Raw genomic sequence first — 25,761 nt, 5'->3', positions numbered from 1 at the left:
CCTGGTCTTTAAGGACCCTTTTCATCCTTTTCCAGCCATTCTAAAGCCTGGCCAAAGTTACTGCTGCCCAGTTATTTGTTTTCTGACCTGTTCCTAATGGACTAGAAACTCTCTTCCTCCTATCCTGCACTAAAGAACCTGCCTGGTCTTTAAGGACCCCTTTCATCCTTTTCCAGCCATTCTAAAGCCTGGCCAAAGTTTCTGCTGCCCAGTGATTTGTTTTCTGACCTGTTCCTAACGGACTAGAAACTCTCTTCCTCCTATCCTGCACTAAAGAACCTGCCTGGTCTTTAAGGACCCCTTTCATCCTTTTCCAGCCATTCCAAAGCCTGGCCAAAGTTTCTGCTGCCCAGTGATTTGTTTTCTGACCTGTTCCTAATGGACTAGAAAGTATGTCACACCCTAGTCATAGTTCTCTACAAGTATATGCTTAATTTTACACTGTACTTTGTATAGGTGGTTGACTGTTTCTGTGCAATTTTTATCCTGTATCACGCAGAGATAGTATTTAAGCCACTGAGTCAGGTTACCAGCAGCCATACCCCATCACTATCTGTGTTCCTACTGCCCTTTTCCCATACCCCCTATACCCATTACCTGTCGCTCCCCTACACAGCTACCTTTATTGCAGTTATCTTCTTGCATTCTGCTTTCTGCCCACTAGGTGGTGCTCCTAGGTAACCTCAGGCTATTACTTCTCCACCCACTTTTTCCTAACCTCTTCTCTGGATCTTGTCTCAGACTGCTCCCCTTGACTAGCTGCTAAACCTCCTGTGTTTGTGTTGCTGCTCTTGTCCCTTTCCTTTTACACCCTATAGCTCCATTATAACTCTTCTATCTCCTCTCACTCCTCTATCCATTTCTACCTCCAACCTGCCCTACCAAACTCTACTTGCCACTGACCACCTTCACTGCACCTGGAACCTGCTTCATCTCTAATTGTCTCTGCTACCTCTTCCTTTACCTGCTCTAAAACCTCCTTTGTCCTCCCTCTTACTCTGTCCTTTGTAGCTCTCTACCATCTCTAAGCTCTTTTTTAGCCTGAACGCACCATCCAGTATCACTCTATCCTTTCCTCTTCTCTTTCTTTACATACTCTGTGTCGTAGCACTACTGACTTGCATACCTCCTCACGTTTACCTGCCCCCACCCTTCTCTGTCTCCTCCCCCACCACATGACATCCTGCCCTAAGGGCATTTAGGAGGGAAGCCCCTCGTGGCACCATCTTTATTACCCCTGTTTTTGCCCTGGCTGCTGAGTATCCCTGATCCCAGAGGAATGTTTATCATGTAAGTACGTTAACGGTTTAGCCGTTTTTCTCTGTACATTCTAGCTAATGTTTTGTATAAAGTGTTCATCCTGCTACCTACAGACAACACTAGTGATTTACACTCATTTAGCCAAGCAGGGTTTTATTCTATTGTGTAATGTATTGCTAACACTGTAGCTCTCACTCTTGGTCTTGCCGATTGATTCTTTGGCATTGTTATACTTGGAGTGTTAGGTACCTAAGCCTATTGTTTGTTTTTGAGTGTGATCTGGTGTCATGGATTTCAACAATTGTGGTTGTGATACTGATGTATAAAATGGCTACTTGGAGTTGCGGCGTCTCCCACGTGGTCTTCTCTACCCCCTGTAGTGTGCCCAAAATCACAGCCTGCTGTAAGCCTTGCTAGTCCAACCTTTTTATTACTGTTATTTAGTGTAAGTAGCTCCATAAGCGGATATAGCTCTGTGTTGTTGCTGTAGTCATTTCCGGTCTGCGTGCATCTCTCTCTCTCGCAGATGCCGCTTGAAACTTTTTTTAACATTTTTTGCTTAGGCAGATGCTGCTTGAAACATCTTTTTTAGCGTTTTTTGCTTAAGCGTCTTACCCTAATATCTACCTGAATTAGCCTATTATCCTGAATGTGTACTGCTACCTGAATTAAGTACAGTATATGGGAAAATATATCCCCATCTCTAAGTGTTTACTCTTGTACATGGGCGCCCTGCTTTGTTTGTAAATGAACCTTCGGAACAAAATTTTTTATATCCTTACCTGCAGCAAACATTGGTAACCAGTAAGGCTTTTTTTGTCTAGCTTTACTTATAGGCTTACAGCCTGGGCCAATGACTTTGCATGTTTAAATAATTGTACTTCACTTCCCTGAAACTACCTGCTTATTCTGGAAGCGATATTGGAGTGCAACTTGGTCTTGCGACTAATTGTTTTACCCTGCATCCCTGTCAACAGCCTCCCCCATTCAGGTACACCTGATTACCTTTTTCCTAGTCTACTTGGCTCATATTTCCTAAGTGCAGCGTTCTGACTACTTAGTTCACATTAGGGTAACTACAGTGGGTGACGCAGCCTAACTCCAAGTGGCTGTTACCTTGCACATGTACTGAACTATTTTTACCTTGCATATTTACTGAATTGTTTTTTTACTATATTCACCAGAATTTGTTTTTTACTGTGCTACTATTGCCTTGTTACCTTAACCCCTACCTGATTTATATGTTGTTATCTTTCTGATTCCTCCTAGCTCTCTTCCTCCTATCCTGCACTAAAAAACTTGCCTGGTCTTTAAGGACACCTTTCATCCTTTTCCAGCCATTCTAAAGCCTGGCCAAAGTTTCTGCTGCCCAGTGATTTGTTTTCTGACCTGTTCCTAACAGGCAAGAAAGTATGTCACACCCTAGTTGTAGTTCTCTACGAGTATATGCTTAATTTTACACTGTACTTTGTATAGGTGGTTGACTGTTTTTGTGCAATTTTTATCCTGTATCACGCAGAGATAGTATTTAAGCCACTGAGTCAGGTTACCAGCAGCCATACCCCCTCACTATCTGTGCTCCTACTGCCCTTTTCCCATACCCCCTATACCCATTACCTGTCGCTCCCCTACACAGCTACCTTTATTGCAGTTACCTTGTTGCATTCTGCTTTCTGCCCACTAGGTGGTGCTCCTAGGTAACCTCAGGCTATTACTTCTCCCCCCACTTTTTCCAAACCTCTTCTCTGGATCTTGTCTCAGACTGCTCCCCTTGACTAGCTGCTAATCCTCCTGTGTTTGTGTTGCTGCTCTTGTCCCTTTCCTTTTACACCCTGTGTTAGGTGACTTTAACATCAACTGGGCTACCTGTAACTCCCCCAATCCCATTAACCACATAAATCTTTATGGTTTCTCTCAGATAATAACCACCCCTACTAGAACCCACAAACTAAATGGTAGAGAAAGCACCCTAGACTGGATTCTCATAAACAGTTACCCCACAACTTATAAGACAGGAACCCTTCCAGATGACATCCGTGACCATGCTCTTACCTATATAATTAAACAAAAACCTCATAGTCCTAATGCTACTTTTTTCAAAACCTCCTGTTCCAAAAAGAACTTTCATCCTCATAACTTCCAATCAGAACTGAATGCGTGTGATTGGTCACCACTGCTCCATCTTCAACTTGACGAAGCAGTCACCTACTTTAATACTAAATTCCTTCAAATCCTCAACTACCATGCCACCATTCACACTTCCCGTATAAAGGCCAAACCTGCCCCATGACTCACAAAACAAACTAAGCAAAAATCCTTCTAAGAAATAAAATCTGGGCCAAGTGGCAAATCTCTAAAAGTCCATCTGATCACCTCTACTTCAAACAATTAAGAAATGCCACCAAAAAGGAAATTCTGCTAAACAAAAAAAACTTTTACCTCCAACTCCAACACACTCACAAACAAAAAACACAAAAGTTCTGGTCAGCTATGAACAAACTACTTCAGCCAGGGCACTCCAAGACTCCTACCCCATCAGGTATAACCCATAATAATCCTAAGGTAATTGCCGATTCCTTTAAACAGTTACTTTACAGAAACCATCCAATCTATAGCTAATACTCTACCACCCAATAGTACCCTCCCATCTAATACCTCAACAAACCCAGTTCCTCCCTTTCACATTCAACCAGTACCTACATCCCTCATTTGTAACCTCCTCCAAAAACTCAAGCCATGCACCCCTGCTGCTGACAGTCTACCAGCAGAATACCTGCAAATTGCAGCCAAAGCCATCGCCTACCCTATTTCCATACTTATAAATAGAACTATCTCAGAAAGCAAAATCCCTTTTATATGGAAGGTCTCTCATATCATCCCACTACATAAAGGTGGGACATCAACTGATATTTCCAACTTTAGACCAATCACCCTACTCTCTCCAATTGCTAAAATAATGGAAACATGTATTCACCAACAACTTCTTGATCACCTCCTCCGCAACAACTTGCTTGCTAACTGCCAACATGGCTTTAGACCATTCCACAGCACTACAACTGCCCTGCTATCCTTTTCTGACTGTATAAACAAAAATCGTAACAATAACTCTCTTTCTTCCACTCTATTTATCGACCTTTCAAAAGCCTTTGATATGGTCAACCATTGTTTGCTCCTTGAGATACTACAAGCCCATTCACTAGACACACAGGCATTACTATGGTTTAAATCTTATTTAAACAACCGACAGCAAGCAGTCCTTTGGAATAATAAGCTCTCAGCGCCCCTCCCTGTAAACATTGGAATACCTCAAGGCTCGATCCTATGCCCTCTTCTCTTTTCTATGTTTATTAATGAACTAAATACCAAAATTCCTCAAGTCACCTGCATACAATATGCTGATGATTCAACTTTAATATGCTCAGCTAGAACCTCAACTTTATTCCAGAGCCTCACACAATCGGTTTTTCAGACTGTGGAAAATTGGTTCATGCAACACTGTCTCCTCCTGAACCCCAAAAAAACAAAATTATTACTCTTTGCACCTACTCAAAAATCACCACAAATTCACTTCACAATAACCTCTGACAATGGAACCACCATATCCCCTGATACTACAACCCGTCTCCTGGGGATCACTATAGATAACAACCTCACCTATGACAATCATATTAACACTACCATAAAATCTGTCATCAAAAAACTAGGTTCCCTGTATAGAATGAAACCATTTCTGACCCCAACAGCTAGAACCACTATTGCCCAGACCCACCTGATCTCTACCCTGTACTATGCTTCTGCCATCTATACCAATCTTTCTAAAAACAACCTTAGCAAACTTGCAACTAGCTATAATAACATAGCCAGATTTGCCACTGGTAAACCTTTCAGAACCAACCACTGTCTCAACCTCAAACAGTTGAGATGGCTAGAACTGCAGCACCAGTTATTCTGTCACCAACTTACTATAACCCAAAAGATACTTCACCACCCTAATAATACCCTTATCCTCACTAATCTGACTAACCCATACAAAAACCTTACAACTCTTCGCTCAGTCAATAGGCTCCTAGTCTCCACTATTAAATCTAACAACAAAGCTGGGGACTCACTTTTTACAAACACAGTGGGAAAAGCCTGGAACCTGCTACCAGGTGAACTGTCTTCTCTCTCCTCCACACATCTTTTTAAAAATCATCTCAAAGAACATCTTAAAACTCACTGGTTGTGTCCCTCTACTAACCCTGACTGATTATCCACTCCTGCTCTCCTTTTATTTCACTTCTCTACTGTAGTATATCGCTCAAACCTTTCTCTGTCCTACACTGCTGAACTATGTTGCCTGCCTGTTCTCATAATTAAGCTAACCTCTATCTATTCCTCCAAAAAAAAAAAAAAAAAAAATTTCACTATCCTTTTTTCCCTTATTCTTAGTGTTAGAAATTACTACTCGTGTATTTCCTCCCTAATATTCTATATTATTCTATATTTTATGTTAGCTCTTTCCCCATCAAATAATCTCTGTACACTTTTATTCTCTCTTTCTCAATTATGGTTATTATCTGCACTATAGTATGCAGCTTAATATTTTGTATTTCATATTAATATTGTTGATGATATTTTTGCCTATACTTGGAGCTTTTCTCCCCGGGCCTCTACTGAAAATGGACATGTATCCAGTTAGACTAGCCCGGTCAACAAATGTAAATAAATAAATAAATAATTGGAAAACCATTTTATCTGATCTCTCTTCAAAGACAAGGGGAGCTTATTCCATAGTTTTCCATACTGGGTAGTGCCCATTACCAGAGTATTTTAGAGACTTTTTAGAATAGGTATTAAATATGAAGAGAATGATCTCAAGTTAAATGTGGAAGATTCCAGATAGTGATGGGTTCTAAGGAAAGGTATGTGGCAGACTATAGAAGTTTATGACTGTAGATTCATTGAAGTTTTTGTTCAAAGTACTGGTGGGAAGGGCAGCAGTAAACTCAGGGCATGGTCGGCAGTAAGCCTTTCTATCATACTTAAACCTTGTTCTAGCTTACTGTGACTTATCAAATTAAATCTGGTAAGTATATGGGAAAAATTACAGGGTTCCTTACACAAGCCAAGGAGTGTGCCATCATAACCAGTGATACTATGAACCAACTTCTGGTTAAAGATCCTGTTACCCAATACATTTACTTTTTACCAAAAATTCACAAGGACCTGTTACATCCACCAGGCAGACCGATTGTATCTGGCAGGGGATACATTACAGAACCCCTTTCATTATTTCTAACCAATTATCTCAAACCTTTGTTACCTCTTATACGATCATGCCTACAGGATACAACAAACTTTTTGCAGATTATTTCTGATACACAATTGGAGCCTGATTGGCTCTTATGTACATTGGATGTGAGTGCTTTATATACAAACATTCCGCACCAAGATGGGTTAGATGCATTAGCCTATTGGCTGGAAGTTTCCAACTTATATAGTTTGGACTTCAATACCTTCTTGGTTGGTCTAGCACAACACGTACTTACCAGTAACGTCTTCTATTACAAACAGCAATGTTTCTGGCAAACCAAAGGGACTGCAATGGGGGCTTCTTTTGCCCCATATATGCTGATCTCTTTATGGCTTATGTTGAGAAATGCATTATATATGACAAGGAGAGCAATATTTTTCTAGCACAGATTGATATATGGAGACGTTACCTGGATGACATTTGGCTAGTCTGGAAGGGGGATGAGTTATCTTTATTGGAATTTGTTACTTATTTGAACAACAATATATGGGGATTGAAATTCACTGTAAACTTCGATTTGAATACTATTACATTTCTAGATGTTTTAATCAGCAGATCATCTGATCACACTTTATGCACAGAAGTTTATAGGAAATTCCCTGAATACAATTCCATCTTACATGCTTCCAGCTACCATCCACCTCACATAGCACGTAACATTCCAAAGTCACAATTCATACGTGCAAAACGTATTTGTTCAGATAATACTACCTTTTGTAGGCACAAAACTGATTTAACAACCAGATTTAAACTTCGTGGTTACAGGTCTGGCGACATTTCCTCAGCCAGTCATCAGGTCAGTCTCATGGATAGATTGGATCTTCTTACATATAGAACACATACTAAGAAACCTTCACAACCCATCAGGTTCACCACCACCTATGCCAGAAATTCTAACCGTCTCACCCAAAGTGTACGTAGACACTGGAATATACTCCAATGTGATTCTGACATTATCAATATTATTCCAGATAACTGTTTATTTTCTTACAGGAAAGGTAAAAATTTAAATTATTTTTTTAACCATTATAAACACAGGGATACCGGTACAAATGAATTAGTACAAACCACATTATCTGGTGAACCATTACATGGTTGTTTTCCCTGTGGTCATTGTACTAACTGCCAATACATTCACAAATCCAAACAATTCTCTAGTCGTAATTGTCCCAAGGTGTTTGACCTGAACTTTTTTTCTAATTGTTCAAGTGATTGGATAATTTATTTGGCCACTTGTAACTGTGGCTCTTTCTATGTGGGTCAAACGTCACGACCCCTTAGAATACGCATCTCTGAACATATTAGTAACATCAAACAAAAAAGAATGCAGAATGCTCTTTACAAGCATCAATTAGTTCATCCCACAGCAAAGTTTATGTTCATCATTATTGATATAATACATGGAAATCGTGCAAACAAAACAGGATGGCATTCCATACTAAATGTTAAAGAAAAGAAATGGATCATCAGACTGGGTGGATTATTCCCCACTGGGCTCAATGAACATCTTTAAGTTCTGACCGATAGACTGCTTGCATGCTACTTAAATACAGCTGTGATTTTTGTGATTTTTTTCACACTGAAGAAGGCTGTGCTTTTGCCAGCTGAAACCGGTCTGTGTTACATGCTGTAATTATATTTATATAAAACATTTATTTTTATCTCTTCAGTCACTGTTTGCTGGCTCGTGGTTTTTTTGTTCTAAAAGTAAATAAGACACATAGAAATTACAGAATAGGCATGCCTTTGGCAGCAGGAATTTGGCTTTGTATTAAATTCCCATTTTTTGGTTGATTTTGGTAGTGTGTTTATTATATTTAATGAGTACATATTAATAACTAAACAAGACTTTCGTGGAAACAACTTCTTCAGTAATGAACTGGGTAAGTAAGAGTACTCTTATAGTACAACCCAGTGAATCTCTACTGCTGGGCAAATAATTATTGTCATGGAATAATACAGATTCTGTAAAAAGAACAGAGGTCAGCCATAACTCATCATTATTACAAATGCTTTATAGTTCTACTTGTATGTGGTACACAGAATCAGCTCTCAGTAAGACAGCTGAGGTGTCAACATATTAGCTTAGTTTAATCCCATTACAATGAGCTATATTAGTCATGAAGAATGAAACCATGAGAGGATGTAGGGAACTTCTATAAAATGTTTCAAGAGCAGATCAAAGACAGGAATCAGAGACACAGCAATATTAAATATAATATGCTTTGCCTTAGACGAGCTAGAAAACAATTTACAAGCTCTAAAGTCAGTCATAAGAAGAAGAGTGGTCTAATGACAGCATATACGTGATCATATCAGACTTTAGATAAATCTATACAATGAGTTCCAACAAGCTTTCTTGTACTGGGATACTTTCTGATATAATCAACTACATCTAGTAATATTATGCATGTTGTGATGAGGCATGACACATACTGCGACTTAGAAATAAGGATATTGGTTAAAAATGAAATTGAGTATTTATACATTTTGAATGACTTTTAAAAGAGCTGGCAGTTGTTGAGAGATGAGGATGGAACAGTGTTTTTAAGGAGGACAGCCAAAGCTGTCTTCAAATAGGTGGCACTCTGACCTCTTCAATGGACCAATTAGTTAGGCATTAATTAGATAGACTGTTGCTTTAGTCAGTAGTTTAAGAAATTCTGGGGATACACGTGTAAGGGAAGCTGAGACAGGTTTCATGTTCCATAAGAGTTTAAAAAAATCTGACATGTGGCGGTGTTATGGAAGCTGATGATTAACTAATGAGGAGTTGCATTTGTTTACTCTGAAAGTCTGACTGGGCCATCAAAGATCCCTTTTCAGTGGATGCCTAGGGTGAAAAGCTGCAACATATAACAAATTATTAAAAAAAATGTGAAAAAAACAAGTAATACATCATACAAAGGTAAAATATATGATGGGAGCTAGAAACTGTGAAGTATCACATGCATGTTCAACAGAGTACATGGAAAGTCAAACAGAGCAGAAACAGTTTGAGAGCATTACAATAAAATCACTGAGTGCAGCATCCAGTTTATACAAAACAAGACAGCAAAAACACTGTAAGACCAGTGTGTTCCTGTGAAATCATAATATTGTTTAGACAAGTTCTGGCAAGACACAAAGTAAAATGGCAAAACCACATTATGGCCAGGTATGTTCCTTTGCAATCCCAATATTTGTTAAGACAAATTCTGGTAACATATATATATATATATATATATATACATACACAGAGAGAGAGAAAGAAAGCGAAGGTACATTCACTACAACAGTGTACATCTGCAATGCTTACCTTAGCCTTTCTACATGACAAGCAAATGGGCTACACATAGAAGTTAATGAGCAATAGCAGCATAGTGCACAGAACCATGATTTTTAGCCTGCTTGGAAGGAAAATGATCAGATCCAGAAGTTTACTAAGGGAGCCTGAAGCTGGGTTTTGAATGTTCAAGAGTTTGTCACTTGCCTGATAGCTGAAAGGAAGCCATTCCAGAATTTAGACACACTTGTGGAATAAAGGGAATCACCATGAATGCTAAAAGTTTTTTTGTATTAGTGAGGTATTTATGTTTAGAACAAATTGATCTGGGGGTATATATCATGTCATTAGAGAGTTTAAAGATGGACATTTTCTTAGTAGTGGGGGATGTTAAGAGCAACTTTTAGCTGAGTGTGGGGCAGGTAGCTAGGAAATTCCATTCAATCCAGTTTTTTGAGAGCTCTGTAGTTGTGTGGTTTATTGGAAATTTGGCTGCAAATTTAGTGATTTTATTATAGCATTGCTCAAATTTATTTAGTTGAGTAGTATGAAAGTTAGTAAGGAATGGAGATGCACAGAGGAGACTAGATAGGGAATAATTTGTTGCTGTGGTTTTCCAGGCATGGTCCATAAGATATGTAGACAGTCTGTATAGTAGGCCTAATCTGTGGTGTGTATTTTAATCTTCTTTTGCATACTGATATCAAATTTGAGGTACAGATGTCAAATCCGAGGTTCTCGTAAATTACCTTGATTATTAGCTTGGTATGTAAGACATCTTCCACATTGATGCTATGTAAGGATGAGACCGAAATTCCTTCTTCATGTCTAAGTATGACCGGGGGTAAAGAGCATTAGCTTTGTTTTGTTTGCATTTAGATGCAGATGAGACAGTTCTAGGCAACTCTCAATGCAGGAGTAGGACTGTTGTGTAATGGTCTGAAGCTCAGACATGGTTGGGGCAGAAAAGATGACGGTGGAGGCATCTGTGTGTTGAATAAGAGTATCCCTGCCAGAGGCAGAAGTAAGTTTTTCTATGAATATATTAAAATGTAAAGGCCCAATGATTGACTCGCATACCAAGGGAGAAGGGTAGGCAGGTGGAGAAAGATGACTGGCATTTGACACATTATGTCCTGTCAGACAGATAACTACAAGGATATTTAGAAGCTTTGGATGTGATACCATGTCAAATGCCTTAGAAAACCTGAGAAATATTAATGACAGTAACTTTCATTTTGCTGTTGGTCGGTAATTTTAAGAAAGGACAACAGAGTCCTTCTAGTACCGTGGCTTGGGTAGAAACCATATTGGGTAGGTCTGAGTAAGTTAGTGAAGTTTTGTAGGAGTTGTGAACGAATATATTTTTCTAGTATGTTAGTGCTGTGAACATAGCAACTGGTCAGAAATTGGAAAGGTCAGCGGATTTGTCACTCTTTTATATCATCATTTTATGTGTGTGTGTGTGTGTGTGTGTGTGTGTGTGTGTGTGTGTGTGTGTGTGTGTGTGTGTGTATATATATATATATATATATATATATTTTTTTTTTTTTTTTTTCCCAAAGTATAAGTATATAGAATTCAGAAATGGTCCTATTATGAGAACTGATACTGGATATGCCAGAACATCTGTGGCAAGCTTGAGGTATTCAGCACAAAAGTATCTACTGGTTTAGTTTGCTAACAGGCTTCTCTATGGTGTATATAAAGCCTGTCTGTAAGGTGGAACTAGGTATCTGGCAAGCCTGGGGTAGTGCTTTGGGTGAGGATTGCGATGTAATGCTTTTGAGTAGTGATGCTAGAGCATAAGTGAAATGTTTGTTGAACATACTAGCTATACTTAATGTCTGTGTCATTTTAAGGGGTTTTGGGTGGTCTTACTTGATTTTAGGAGTTTGCTGTTGGTTGACCAGAAGATCATGGAGTTATGGAGCTGGGAATCTTGTAACATTGTGCGGTATGATAAAAAGGAGGCCAAAAAGGATTAAAGGGCCACAGTAATGTTTTATAAAAATGATAAATGAAGAAAACACATGGACCACCACTCCGAAGACCATATAAAACTGTTTAATCAGATAAAACAAAGGCAGAACAAGTGCTTTCAGGTTTCCCCTTCATCAGGTTCACATAAAACTATAAAAACACAAATTAAATAGTAATGTCAGACAAATCAAGAACTAGGTCTCTGCCCATTCAGAATAGGTTTAATGGGAAACACATAATTGAGGCCAGGTGATTTGTCTGCCAGAAACTCAGCTATCCAGTTAGACTCCACAGTCTCAGTCCTGTTCACTATATCTCCACCTCTTATTGTGGTGGGTATGATCTGCAGGGCCATAAAATAAAAGGTATGAGTATTATACATAGCAACATGCTGTGCTAAAGAGTTATGCTTAGCACCTATCCTAATGTCCCTGGCATGTTGTAATATTATGATCTTTTAACAACCTATTTGTCTTACCCACATAGAATGAGCAACAATGTTCACACTGGGCAAAGTAAACTACATTGTCATATAGGCATACCCTAGCAAAAGGATGCCCTGCATCTGACTCATGTTTAAGAAGGAATGTGAGCTAGCTCCCTTAGATTTTCAAATGATGAAAATATGAAAATACCGAAGACAGTGAGCATCTATTTATTTAGTTATTGTTTAACAAACATGAGGAACAGATGCAATTTCATAGCAAATGAATAAGCTATTGTGTTATGTAAAACACACAAATTTGACCTTTGGACCAGATATAAGTTCTGATGTAAACATAATTAGTGAAAACTGGATCAAAATCACAAGACTGGGTTAATTTTATCCCCGGTTGCAAAATATTTTCTTATAGTATAACTTACAGTGCTATGGGGTAGTTGAGGTATGCATTTTGATACAGTACACTATTAAAATAGTTAAGGCTAATATGTCAAGGCAACAGAACAAAACTGACTACCTTAAACTTAAATTATTATTATGTGAACAACCTGTATAACTGTTTAACATTTATAAGTCATCTTCCACTTCAGCTAAGAATTCTGCAAAATTTTGATCTTAATAGGAAACTTTAATTTAAAATATATTAACTAGGGAAAAAAAACATTATACCAGGCCAAAGGGTATGTTTCTGACCTATATTAAAGGTTATAATTTATCTCAACTGACAACAGAGCAACTGGAGAAAACAATATCCTGACTGCAGTCTGTTTAAATTGTGATTATTTTGATGCCACTTACAAAGTTTTATAACCAATGCTTGGAATGATCACACTATAACCTAGTGCCAGATAGTATACAGATATAGTTGCCAAGCCATAAATCAGGAAAAGACACTGAGGCACAGGGATAAACAAATTACTAAAAGGGTATTAATGATTCAGCCCCATGGAGTAGTGGTATAAAGCCCTAACTGCACCCTAAATGACATGTGTTTGACTAGTGGTGAAGGAGGATGGAGGTGAGTGTCTGACACCGGCTCACTCATCCTGGGGTGATGGAGACTACCTAGGCTCACTGCAACAGCAGCATTAAGAGCTGGTTGAGTTCTGTACTTCAAGTATACCACTTGGTTAAGAGGTTGTACATGCAGAGAAGTATGAATACACCTCCTGAAGGCAGTCATTGCAGAGCTTGCAAGGCTGACATGGGGCTGTAGGGATAAGAGCACACTTGCAGTTAACTATGACTTGCACAATATATAATTTTTGCATATTGACGTAATTAAACAATCTAATAGTACTTTGGACACTATCTTCTACCTCAAAACAATGCATAAAAATTCATTATTATTTGCCACTAGTTGCCTCCTCCTCACAAGATGCAGAATATACTAAGTCATGATTTTGGAGGATTAAATAAATTTTTTTTAGGAAGAAGACTATGTATACTGTTCCTCAGATTTAGTTAAAAGATTTAGTAATACAGGTTATCACAACAGTGATATAGTAAATAGTATCTTTTCAGCTGACAGCAGAGACAGACATGAACTTTGAAGATATGTAAAAAGAAAAGATGCAGTTTCAGTCTTGCATGTGTTACCACATATGGCAATAACAGTTATGCGGTCAAACAGCTAATTCAAAGTTATTGCGGAATATTAAAAGCCAATCATGACATAGAACAAATTCCACCAGAAACATTTCAGTTTATCTACAGAAGGAGTAAGACCCTATGGGAATATTTAGTTTGTTTAAAAAGGAATTCACCGAATCAGTAACACAAAGTACAGTTGATGGTACTGTGAGCATTAGCTGTGTTTTTTCTAGAAACTGTACTTTTTGCAAATGAATTAAAAAAACAAATCACACCTGAAAACACCAGTAGAATGTTCAAAGTAACATCTCTTATAACATATGCTAGTGATTGGATCATTTATTTGGTAGGATGCCCCTGTTCAGCATTTTATGTAGAAAAAAATAGCACAAATGTTCAAACATAAAATGTTTGAACATGTCAATAATATCAGGTGCCACAGAATTTCTAATGCTCTATACAAACATGCCATGACAGATCAAAATGCTAAATATATGTTTATGGGCATAGATCAGATAGTTAAGGACATATTAATGACTGGCAGGATGCATTAAATTACAAAGAACAGAAAGGGAAGCTATGCTTGGAGCCCACATTAATCCAAGTATGAATGAATGTCTTCAATTATTTAATATTTTCTCAAAACTCTTTGGTGTATACATTGTAATAAACTATTTTCATGAATAGGAGGAATAACAATATATGGACTGTCCACTGGATGGTAAAAGAGTACAACAATGTAATATATTCAGTTATTCAGATTGAACTGTGACTGTCACCTTGAGTGGAGGAATCCTTGATTGTAGCTAAACAAGCCTGGGGGGTATCATTGGTTGCCCTCCAACAATAACAAAGAAGTAGAGCAGGATCCACCAAAAATGGAAGGTTCAATTCTAAAATGATTAACAACAGTGACCAGATATTCCGTGTTAAAAAGTGCCGTATACTGACGATGTATGTTGTAAGTGTAAAAGACAGCGGTTATTCCGATTGTATTTTATTTTTATTTCCCGTCTTTTTTCTAAACCTCTTTTATATAATCCACTATTTCAGGAAAAAAAGTTGTTTCAGAGTCAACATCCTCCTTTTTTATCTATATTTTGATACCTTTTAGATATGTTTCATTTTGATCACTCCCTGTTTAAACATATTTATGTGAAAGGTGTAACTGTTTTGATGGATTATCTATCTGGTACTGAAGAAGAAGTCAGCTAGACATTGAAACCAGTTTACTCATTGCTTTCTGGACCATTCAGCATCTTGTAGAAATGAACTAAAGTACCATACTTTAGTACTGCTTCCTGTTTGCTCAAGTTCTGGAACTTGAGCCTATTAGGGTATACTCCTTGAGAGCATTATGATGTTATACCAGCATCTTTATTATCCTCATCGAACTGGATGTGAATCATGCTGAGCCTAGGGGAGTCTAGGGTTGGTGGTCCAGTAATTCCAGTGAATAATGAGAAGAGCTGGCAGCAGCTGATATGCAGCAGTATGGAGGTAGTTGTGAGGAAAAAGGCTATTAATGATAACTGATATTGGAGGAAGGATTTTTTTTAATTTATGGCCTCAGAGCATATGGACAATATTAAAAAAATAAAATTGTTACAATACAAAAACTTGATTAGGTAGAAAGTGGCACAAAAATGTTTATCATTATACCTTACCAGATGCAAGATATATATATATATATATATATATATATACATATATATATATATATATATATATATATATATATATATTTATATATCTATATATATATGTGTGTGTGTGTGTATATATATATATATATATATATATATATATATATATATATATATATATATATATATATATATATATATATATATATATATATATCTATATAGAAAGACATGCGTAAATGGGTGTGCCTTTGTTGAAGGTTGAAAGTACAGCTGGCACCTCAGCGTTCGTGAAAATCTACTGCCAATCATTAACGGACCGGAGTTCCGACCCCTAACCGGGAAAAGCCAAAAGACAAACAACAACATATATATATATATATATATATATATATATATATATATATATGTTGTTGTTGTCTTGCGACTTTTCCCAGTTAGGGGTCGCCACAGCGGAACTCCAGTCCGCTAATGATTGGCAGTAGATTTTCACAGTGCCGAGTTGCCAGCTCGACACCCAACCTTCAATGAAGGCACGCCCATACACGCATGTCTTTCGGAATGACACTCGGCCCGCGGGGAGGACATGCAGACTCCGCACAAAAGGCACTCCCCGCACACTAGCTGAGAATCAAATGGGAGAACCTCTTGCTGTGAGGCAACAACGCTACTTTGTATGTATATATATATATATATATATATATATATATATATATATATATATATATATATATATATATATATATATATATATATATACAATTTCCAAGAAGTCACTGTGGGTACAACAATAGACTACACAGCACACCAAAACCACAGTAAAAACCACGATCCACACTTGATTAAAAGAAAAAAAGCCAAAGCTCTTTAATACGACAATCCACAAACAATTAGTTGAGCGCTTTCATGTATAAAATACACTTCCTCAGAACAATTAACCAAACTAAACACTCCCTTTAAATACTTAAAAAACCGCCAAAATTAATTGATTAAAAACTGCACCCTCACCAATTTCTTAAACACACAGTATGTGGTTTCCTCACAAATAATGCATATGTAACAAAAAATATAATAAACCTAACATTATACATTGAAAATGTTTGAAAACTGATCATTGTGCAAAACTAAGTATTAAAATACTACAAATGAACCTCAATTAAATAGAGGTAAAGACCACAGTAAAACATGTTACAATAAACTGTCAAAGAAAAATAATGTTAATATGAGCCATTTCCAAAGAAGTGGAAATTCATAACAAAAGCAACAATTATTATAGGAACACTAACAATAATAGCTAAAAAGTATTTCCTAATCCAAATATAATACATATTAGATGTTGAATATTGTACTAATATGAAAATAAATGGAATTTTAAGGACAATATGCATGTAGCCCATGTGAAAGTCAAGTATTCCTAATCAAAGGTTTAGTGGGGATCATTTCGTTTAAACCTGGAAGGCAAGCTGCATTTAATTTCAGCTGCCATCTAATTTCCTTCTCTACCACTGTTCTCTTGATGTCACCACCTCTCGGATTAGCCCTAACTATTTCCAAAATTGCAAATTTGAATTTTTCACATGCTGTGTTTTTAGAAATATGACGAAATAAAGCGTTATTATCATCCTTTCTCCCTATACTTGTAGGCAAGCTTGAAACTTAAACCAACAGAAAGGTGGGACTAGGAAATGTGGCCGATGTTCCCAATGTGCTTATATTTATGAGGATGATTGTTGCATTCTAAATAACATCAACAAAAACAAAATCAGGTTTGCCTATGGTAATTGCAATTCCAAACACTTGATATATCTAGCTATGTGCTGTTCTTGTTCCTGTTTTTATGTCGGGAAAACCGATAGACAGTTCAAAAACAGGATTTATGATCACAATTACTGTATAGGGAGAAAGGATGATAATAACGCTTTATTTCGTCATATTTCTAAAAACACAGCATGTGAAAAATTCAAATTTGCAATTTTGGAAATAGTTAGGGCTAATCCGAGAGGTGGTGACATCAAGAGAACAGTGGGAGAGAAGGAAATTAGATGGCAGCTGAAATTAAATGCAGCTTGCCTTCCAGGTTTAAACGAAATGATCCCCACTAAACCTTTGATTAGGAATACTTGACTTTCACATGGGCTACATGCATATTGTCCTTAAAATTCCATTTATTTTCATATTAGTACAATATTCAACATCTAATATGTATTATATTTGGATTAGGAAATACTTTTTAGCTATTATTGTTAGTGTTCCTATAATAATTGTTGCTTTTGTTATGAATTTCCACTTCTTTGGAAATGGCTCATATTAACATTATTTTTCTTTGACAGTTTATTGTAACATGTTTTACTGTGGTCTTTACCTCTATTTAATTGAGGTTCATTTGTAGTATTTTAATACTTAGTTTTGCACAATGATCAGTTTTCAAACATTTTCAATGTATAATGTTAGGTTTATTATATTTTTTGTTACATATGCATTATTTGTGAGGAAACCACATACTGTGTGTTTAAGAAATTGGTGAGGGTGCAGTTTTTAATCAATTAATTTTGGCGGTTTTAAGTATTTAAAGGGAGTGTTTAGTTTGGTTAATTGTTCTGAGGAAGTGTATTTTATACATGAAAGCGCTCAACTAATTGTTTGTGGATTGTCGTATTAAAGAGCTTTGGCTTTTTTTCTTTTAATCAAGTGTGGATCGTGGTTTTTACTGTGGTTTTGGTGTGCTATATATATATATACATATATATATATATATATATATATATATATATATATATATATATATATATATATATATATATATATATATATATATATATATATATATATATATGAAAAAAGAGTGTACAAGAAATTGGTTACAAATAACATTATGAAATATAAATATGACGTTATGTAAACAGGTACAATCAGACATCAGAAACAAAAGGGAAATTTGGAACAGAATGTAGAAAACAATTGTAAAGACCATCACAACTCTTCCTCCTATTATGTTAGAGGCTGCAAAATCTAAAGACAATATATTTGCACCATTCATTTATAAAGAGAAAAAACGTTTGCAGGGCTCATAAGAACAATGCAGAACATTGTTCTCAAAATACAGCTTATCTTCTATGCTTTTAAGGATAACAAGGCTCTTCATCTCTAGACAGAAATACTTCTATAGTGCCACTTCAGAATGGAAATAGTCTGAACATTCTAAAGTCTTTAAAATAAATAAGACCATCAGTCAATATGACAGAACATGATTAAAAGTGCTAGGAAATAAAATGGAAGAACATTTAACATAAATCTTTTCTACCAGCTTTCAAGAAAGTTAAGTGACTGGTGGAAGGCTATAATAAAAATGAATTACAGAAATAAAGGTGATAAAAGCAATGTTTCAAATTACAAACCTTTGAGTTGCTTCTTCTATAAAGGTAATGTTATGGATAACACTGTACTAAGTAGGTTTCAGGCTGAGATGAGGAAATTAAGCTCTGTTAACATCACACAATATGCAAATTAAAGTGTTTGCTATCATTTTAGTGATCATTACAATGTATAATCACTAAATAATGACATCAGAACATCACAAGACAAGAATGCCGATCACTACTTTTTCGAACAATGTCAAACATCAAATCTCCTGAACTGCATGGAGACAGGGACAAATGCTAACATGGGGGCGGAGAAAGTCTGAGTGTTTGAACAAGGAGACATCAGCATTTTCATTTTGTGACCTTCTAGCTGTGTTACTTAGTGATTCGACATTGTACATATCACTGAAATGATAGTAAACTACTACACTGATAAGAACAGATACTACACATGATCTTCGCAATAATTCAAATAAGGTCACCAGAAATTTGTTATGCAAATGTGACCTTTACCCTAGACCAAAATTAACAAGTGGACAGCATGTATATATTGACTTTTCATAAATCTTCCAATCAATTAATCCTAGGGTCATATAACAAAATTGGTGAACCTGGTTATAGAGATTCCAGTTATATCATGGATCAATAACTGGAAGAGTAATCATCTTTGTGCTGTAGCATTTTGTACCTCAAAGTTCCATTTTAGGACCATATTTATTCAATCTTAACCTTCCTGATTTGAATCTTGAAGAGTGTGTATTCTAGAGCTTTCCTGCAGAATATACAAAGCTAGGGAAGCCTATAGCCAGCACAAGATGTAGAAAAACTTCAAAAAGCCTTACATGACCTGCCAAGACTAAGCAAGAAAAATAATATGAAGATTACCGTAAATAAAACCAAATGTATGAGCTCTGGAAATCATAAACTATGTAGTCAGTTTTCTATAAAAAAACAAGAAATGGCAAGAGTGTCTTCTTTAAAGACTTAAGAATTATTATAGAGGAAGTGCTTAATGTTTTCATTCATGTTAATTAGTTCTATGAATGGGAATTAAACACAATTGGATATATAAATCAATTTATTAAGTCTGATGGCACGGACATTATTATAGCTTTATCGAAGTTTCATTAGGTCAAAATAGAGTGTGACTGCCCTTATTGTATAGCTTCATAGGTCCATAGGTGTTTACTAGGCTAATGTCCACAAGAGCCTTTTTAAGCCTAGTTGTGCATCCCAAATCTCTGACAAGTTCTGATACCCTTGATAAGTGTAAGCATGGGCATGGGAGCTGAACCATTCTTCAAGTAAAAATAATACAGAATATTAAAAACATTCACAGAAGAATCACGTAGAAAATTAGCAATTTCAGGAAAGGCTGAAAGTTATAAATCTGTTCTCATTATCCTACAGAACACTTAGAAGGGGATTTGAGAGCTTAAGGTCTTCAGAAAAAGCTGGGCAATTACTAGGCTTTGTGATAGGGTGGTAAATTACTGGAACTCACTACCTGCCAATATCAAGCACAGTGAGACAAATGACATTTTAAAATCAGAGTGGATGACTTTATGGTGAACATATTTTCATTATTTAACTGGTGGGGAATAGAGAACCTTGTGTTCTAAATTGATCAGGATTAGAAATCTGGACATTGCAGGGAGGCTGACTTCATGACTGCAATGTTTATGAAAGAGCAACATGCTGTTCATTGTGGCCAGAAATATGAACTGAAGTGCTCAACAACCACATCCTTGTCCTACTTATGCAACAGAGACCCATTAGCATCTTTAAAATGTTTAATAAAGGAGTTCAGCTCAAATCTATTCATATTTCTTGAATTTCAGAAATACTAACGTTGGTTGTATTAGTATGCAACCAGATAGAAAATGCAGGTGAAAGATCACTAATAGTAACGGCATTCGCTTTAGTCAAATAGATGATTTCTGGTGTGAGGAAAGTATCGCATTTATGGGAGAAATATTTAGCAGGCTGATTCAGTGGAGTAGGCCAAAAAGCCTAATCGTTGGATAACTGTAGTTGTTTATCAGTGGAAAGGCCAAAAAGCCTAATAGATGGATAACTATAGTCGTCTAAGATAAACTTCCAGACAGTAAACTTCCACAGCTGAAATGTGAGATCCTTGAATTAAGTAAATGCCTATAGATGTAAATGTTTTAACCTAGCAGACCTTAACAGAAACTACAGTGATTTCTATTTGTGTGCGGTAAAACGTGCATGTCTCAGTGAAGAAGCAGGCAAAATTTGATAGGGTGTATAATAGTCATACCATAGCCAGTTATATGTGCTATGTCTGCTCTGAAAATTCAAAATCCTGGTAGTATGACTTCAGAATTTGGTGAACCAGATATGATAAAGGTTTCTGAGAAAGCCAGAATGTCAGGTTGAAGCAGAACAGTACAGCTGTGATGCAGATAAATGATATGTTTTAAACTTATTGCATTAATTTGTACAGCTTTAGTACTATGTAGATTGACCTTTTAAATTAGGGTGGCTCTAGAATCGTACTAAATTTGTAAGGACCTGGATCTGGTTGGATCTCACTAAACATTGAGATGAACGTCTGAATAAAGATATGGTTACTCATGTAGTACTTTTGTATTACCCTGTTCAGACAAGTCTTTTGTAATAAAACTCTAGAACACACAAGTTTTTTTTCTAATGTCTTTTAGTGGCCTTTACTGGATTTAAGTTTAACAGGATTTGTAGTTGTAAAACTGAATAAAAATACCGAATTAAAAATATTCTGATTACGATGTGTTCTAAAAGACCATGTTATATACTCCTGAACAGCAAAGCAAATCATCAAACAAGATGTCAACCAAACAGGTACAACTAGAGTGAACAATACATTGCAACATGTCACACTGTAATTGGCTGTCAGCAAAGATCGGTGACAAATGAGTACATCAAAGGAGTAGCTTACTGAGATATACAAGGCAAAAAAGCTTTAATGGAAAGGGGTAGTTGGGATGAACAGGAAAGGAGAACACACCCTTTTCAGGCATGATTTTTAGTTTCTAAAATCAGCTCAATGTAAGGTTTCCAAGAGGAGTCTTTGTACCTAAAGACATTTATTCCATGAATACAGTACTGCATGAAGCAGCAAGAGGCATAAACTGAAGCAATCTCTGTCAATTTTACCAAGGATCTAAAATCCAGACTAAGCTTTCTTTGCTAGACAGGGGTCCAGGGAAGTAAATAGTGTGGGAAGAAATAGCCAGGGAATTGTTATAGCTAGGCTTGTATAGGCCCTAGGGCTGATAGCCTAGTACCAACCTATGAACCTATGAACCTATTGAGATGTTACAGGAAATGTTTGGGAAATTCTTTAGTTCTTTCCTTTCCAGTCTAGAAGCACATTAGTGCCTAGTCTGCATTAACACATCTGATCTCATGTAGAAGATGAAGGTCATCTAATTCCGCCTTCAATTTTAGGATGATGTTAATATAGAAAATTTGGAGACTTCTCTACTTCAATGTCCTGGAGCTGATCGAGTCATTTTAAAATTTTACAAACTATCAGTCATACTCAATGCTAGTGCCTGCCTGAGACTTGTGTTCCATAATATGAAACAAGAAAAAGATTGGACCTGTCCATATGTGGATGATGAAAGAAAGTCTAAAAGTTAAAGGGCAGTGTAACTAGTGTCAGTCCTGTCTAATATCCATGAATCAACTGCAGCACATCAGTGCAGAGAATTTATGTGACCATTACGGCATGCTCATCTATGTTCAGCATGTTTGTTTTGTTAGATTCTGTGCTCTTATGAATGTTACTGTTGCCTTGTAAGCTTACTATTATGAAGACAGATTAAACGTGTCTGACTGAGGCTGTCTTTTTAGGCCTTACTGAAGCATTCACCTTAGCAACTCACCTGTTCTTTCTAATGATGCTGGTGCAGCTTGTAATATCAGCAGAATTCAAAAGAAGGTTCTTTAACTACTAATATAGTAACAGCCTTAATATAGCATTTAGTGGTGTTTCTCACAAGCTGCTGTCTGTCTTCGTCAAAAAGCTTGCATAGAGGGACAAGAATCTATTGCTATTCTCTGCACACACACATAGCACGTTCCATTTTCCCTGTCTTTCTCACTGTCAGGTTTAGCATGGTTACATAGGTCCTCAGACCAATAGAATATGTGGTGTATAAATTTATATGCTTATGAGCTAGCCACAGGAAACTGCACATCATGTGATGCACTTATTAATTAGAAAGTTGTTTGAATATATCACTCCTAGAGATTACACCACACTCTGTGTCTTTGGCTTATTTGCTTGCCCTCCATAAACCAGATGACTTCAGAAATGAATAAAGGTTTTACAGAACTTAGGAAACATTTCTCCGGAAGTAAAGATGTACATTTTTTCAAGAACTTATGTTTTTGAAAGTACAAAAGTATTATTCTGGGTGAAAAAGTGATTTAACTCCAGTCTCCTGGAATGTTCTCATTGTGCAGAAACCTAACAGGAAACTGGAAGTTTTGGGTCCAGAAATTTGATTTATTTATTAGTGTGAGCAAATTAATCAAGAAGATAGAAAAGGATACAAAATGTTACATTCATGCATGTCACAGATAAAGAAGCCTTAAATGCATTTATCCTTTACTTTTCCTGAAGAGGAGAAAGGTATAATACCCACAATAAAATAACAAAGCAGAAGTGGTTGTAAGACCAGAATTTGATTATTTACAAGGGTGCAAGTTTCTGAAGAGACTATTTTTTGTTTATGTCACTAAACTTGAGCAAAGTCAAATGCTATGAATTTGGTAAATTGCAAAATTATTTAACTGCAGTCAGAATTTGTAGTATAAGAAATGATGAAGCACGACTCAGGCTATTAAGAGCAACAGACTTAACCCTAATCAAAAGCTGTGGTTGAATTTATTGTGTGGTGCAGTGGTGTAGCGGTTAGCATTGTCACCTCACAGCAAGAGGTTCTCTGGTTCTATTGTCAGCTGGGTGCCTTCTGTGCCGAGGCAGCATGTCCTCCCTGTGTGCGTGTGGATTTTCTCCAGGTGCTCCTGTTTCCTCCCACATTTCAAAGACATGCAGTAGGTGGATTGGGCACTTTAAAAATTGCCACTAGGTGTGAGTGTGTGGATGTGTGTGGTGCATCCTTTTTGTGCCTTAGGCTAGCAACCTGCACCCATAAAACCCATAACTGCTACAGAAACAACGAGCACTGAAAAATGCTCATTGCCAGATGTACCACATGGTGTGTAAACAGGAAGAAGAGATAGAGCATTTATTGCTGTTGAAATAACTAGTATACAGTTAAAATAATTTACTGAATAAAATAGTTTCTGCAAGATAAATATGAGTCCAATCAGAAGTTTAAAAAATGAGAAATAGAAATATGGATGTGTTACAACCACAGTGTATATCAGAAAAATGACCACATGACAATACAGTGTGGCAGTAACAGGGAAAAAATAAACACTTGTGCAATTGAAATTCTTATCTACAGGTTGGTTATAAGCATAAGAGGAAGCTTTGTGGAATGAGTGCTAGATGAAGAATCATCATCTTCTTTCGGCTGTTCCCGTTAGGGGTCGCCACAGCAGATCACCTGTTTCCATTTCTTCCTGTCCTCTGCATCTTGCTCTGTCACACCAACCACCTGCATGTCCTCTCTCACCACATCCATAAATCTTATCATAGGCCTTCCTCTTTTCCTGTTACCTGGTAGCTTCATCCTTAGCATCTTTATCCCAATATACTCAGCATCCCTCCTCAGCACATGTCCAAATCAACGTAATCGTGCCTCTCTGGCTTTGTCTCCAAACCTTCCAACCTGGGCTGACCCTCTAATATACTTATTCCTAATCCTGTCTACCCTCATCACACCCAGTGCAAATCTTAACATCTTTAATTCTGCCACATCCAGCTCAAATGCCTGCCTTTTTGTCAATGCCACTGTCTCCAACCTATATAACATAGCTGGTCTCACTACCCTCTTGTAGACCTTCCCTTTCACTCTTACAGGTACTCGTCTGTCACAAATCACTCCTGGCACTCTTCTCCACCCACTCCATCCTGCCTGTACTCTCTTCTTCACCTCTCTTCCACACTCACCGTTACTCTGAACTATTGACCCCAAGTATTTAAACTCATCCACCTTCGCCACCTCTACTCCTTGCATCCTCACCATTCCCCTATCCTCCCTCTCATTCACATACATATATTCTGTCTTAGTCCTGCTGACCTTCATTCCTCTTCTCTCTAGAGCATATCTCTATCTCTCCAGGGTCTCCTCCACCTGTTCCCTACTCTCACTACAGATCACAATGTCATCTGCAAACATCATAGTCCACGGGGACTCCTGTCTGATCTCATCTGTCAACCTGTCCATCACCATTGCAAATAAGAAAGGGCTCAGAGCTGATCCTTGATGTAACCCCATCTCCACCTTAAATGCATCCGTCACTCCCACCGCAGACCTCACCGCTGTCACACTACCCTCGTACATATCCTGTATCACTCTTACATACTTTTCTGACACTCCTGACTTCCTCATACAATACCACAACTCCTCTCTAGGCACACTGTCATATGCTTTCTCTAAGTCTACAAAAACACAATGCAACTCCTTCCGACATTCTCTGTACTTCTCCATCAACACTCTCAGAGCAAAGATCGCATCTGTAGTGCTCTTTCCTGGCATGAAACCATACTGCTGATCACTAATCATCACGTCCCTTCTTAACCTTGCTTCCACTACTCTTTCCCATAACTTCATGCTGTGACTGATCACTTTTATCCCTCTGTAGTTACTACAGCTCTGCACATCACCCTTATTCTTAAAAATCGGTACCAAAACAGTTTTTCTCTATTCCTCAGGCATTCTCTCACTTTCCAAGATTTCATTAAACAATCTGGTTAAAAACTCCACTGCCAT

The 25,761-nt window shown here is 37.1% G+C and overlaps 1 long non-coding RNA gene across 2 annotated transcripts in view; it reads left to right on the top strand.

Moving 5' to 3' along the window:
• Window positions 1–719: 719 nt before the first annotated feature.
• LOC122796622 overlaps window positions 720–25,761 on the top strand; it is a 189,695-nt gene continuing 164,653 nt past the window's right edge. For both annotated transcript variants that reach the window (XR_006363999.1, XR_006363998.1), the window contains exon 1: window positions 720–1,290. This is a non-coding gene — a long non-coding RNA (uncharacterized LOC122796622). The remainder of the gene's footprint in view (window positions 1,291–25,761) is intronic.

Source organism: Protopterus annectens, chromosome 3.part0 (assembly GCF_019279795.1).
Source record: "Protopterus annectens isolate FY-2018-M chromosome 3.part0, PAN1.0, whole genome shotgun sequence".
Taxonomy (NCBI): Eukaryota; Metazoa; Chordata; order Ceratodontiformes; family Protopteridae; genus Protopterus; species Protopterus annectens.
The sequence above is the reverse complement of the archived record's forward strand: the minus strand, read 5'-3'. Positions and strand labels throughout refer to the sequence as shown.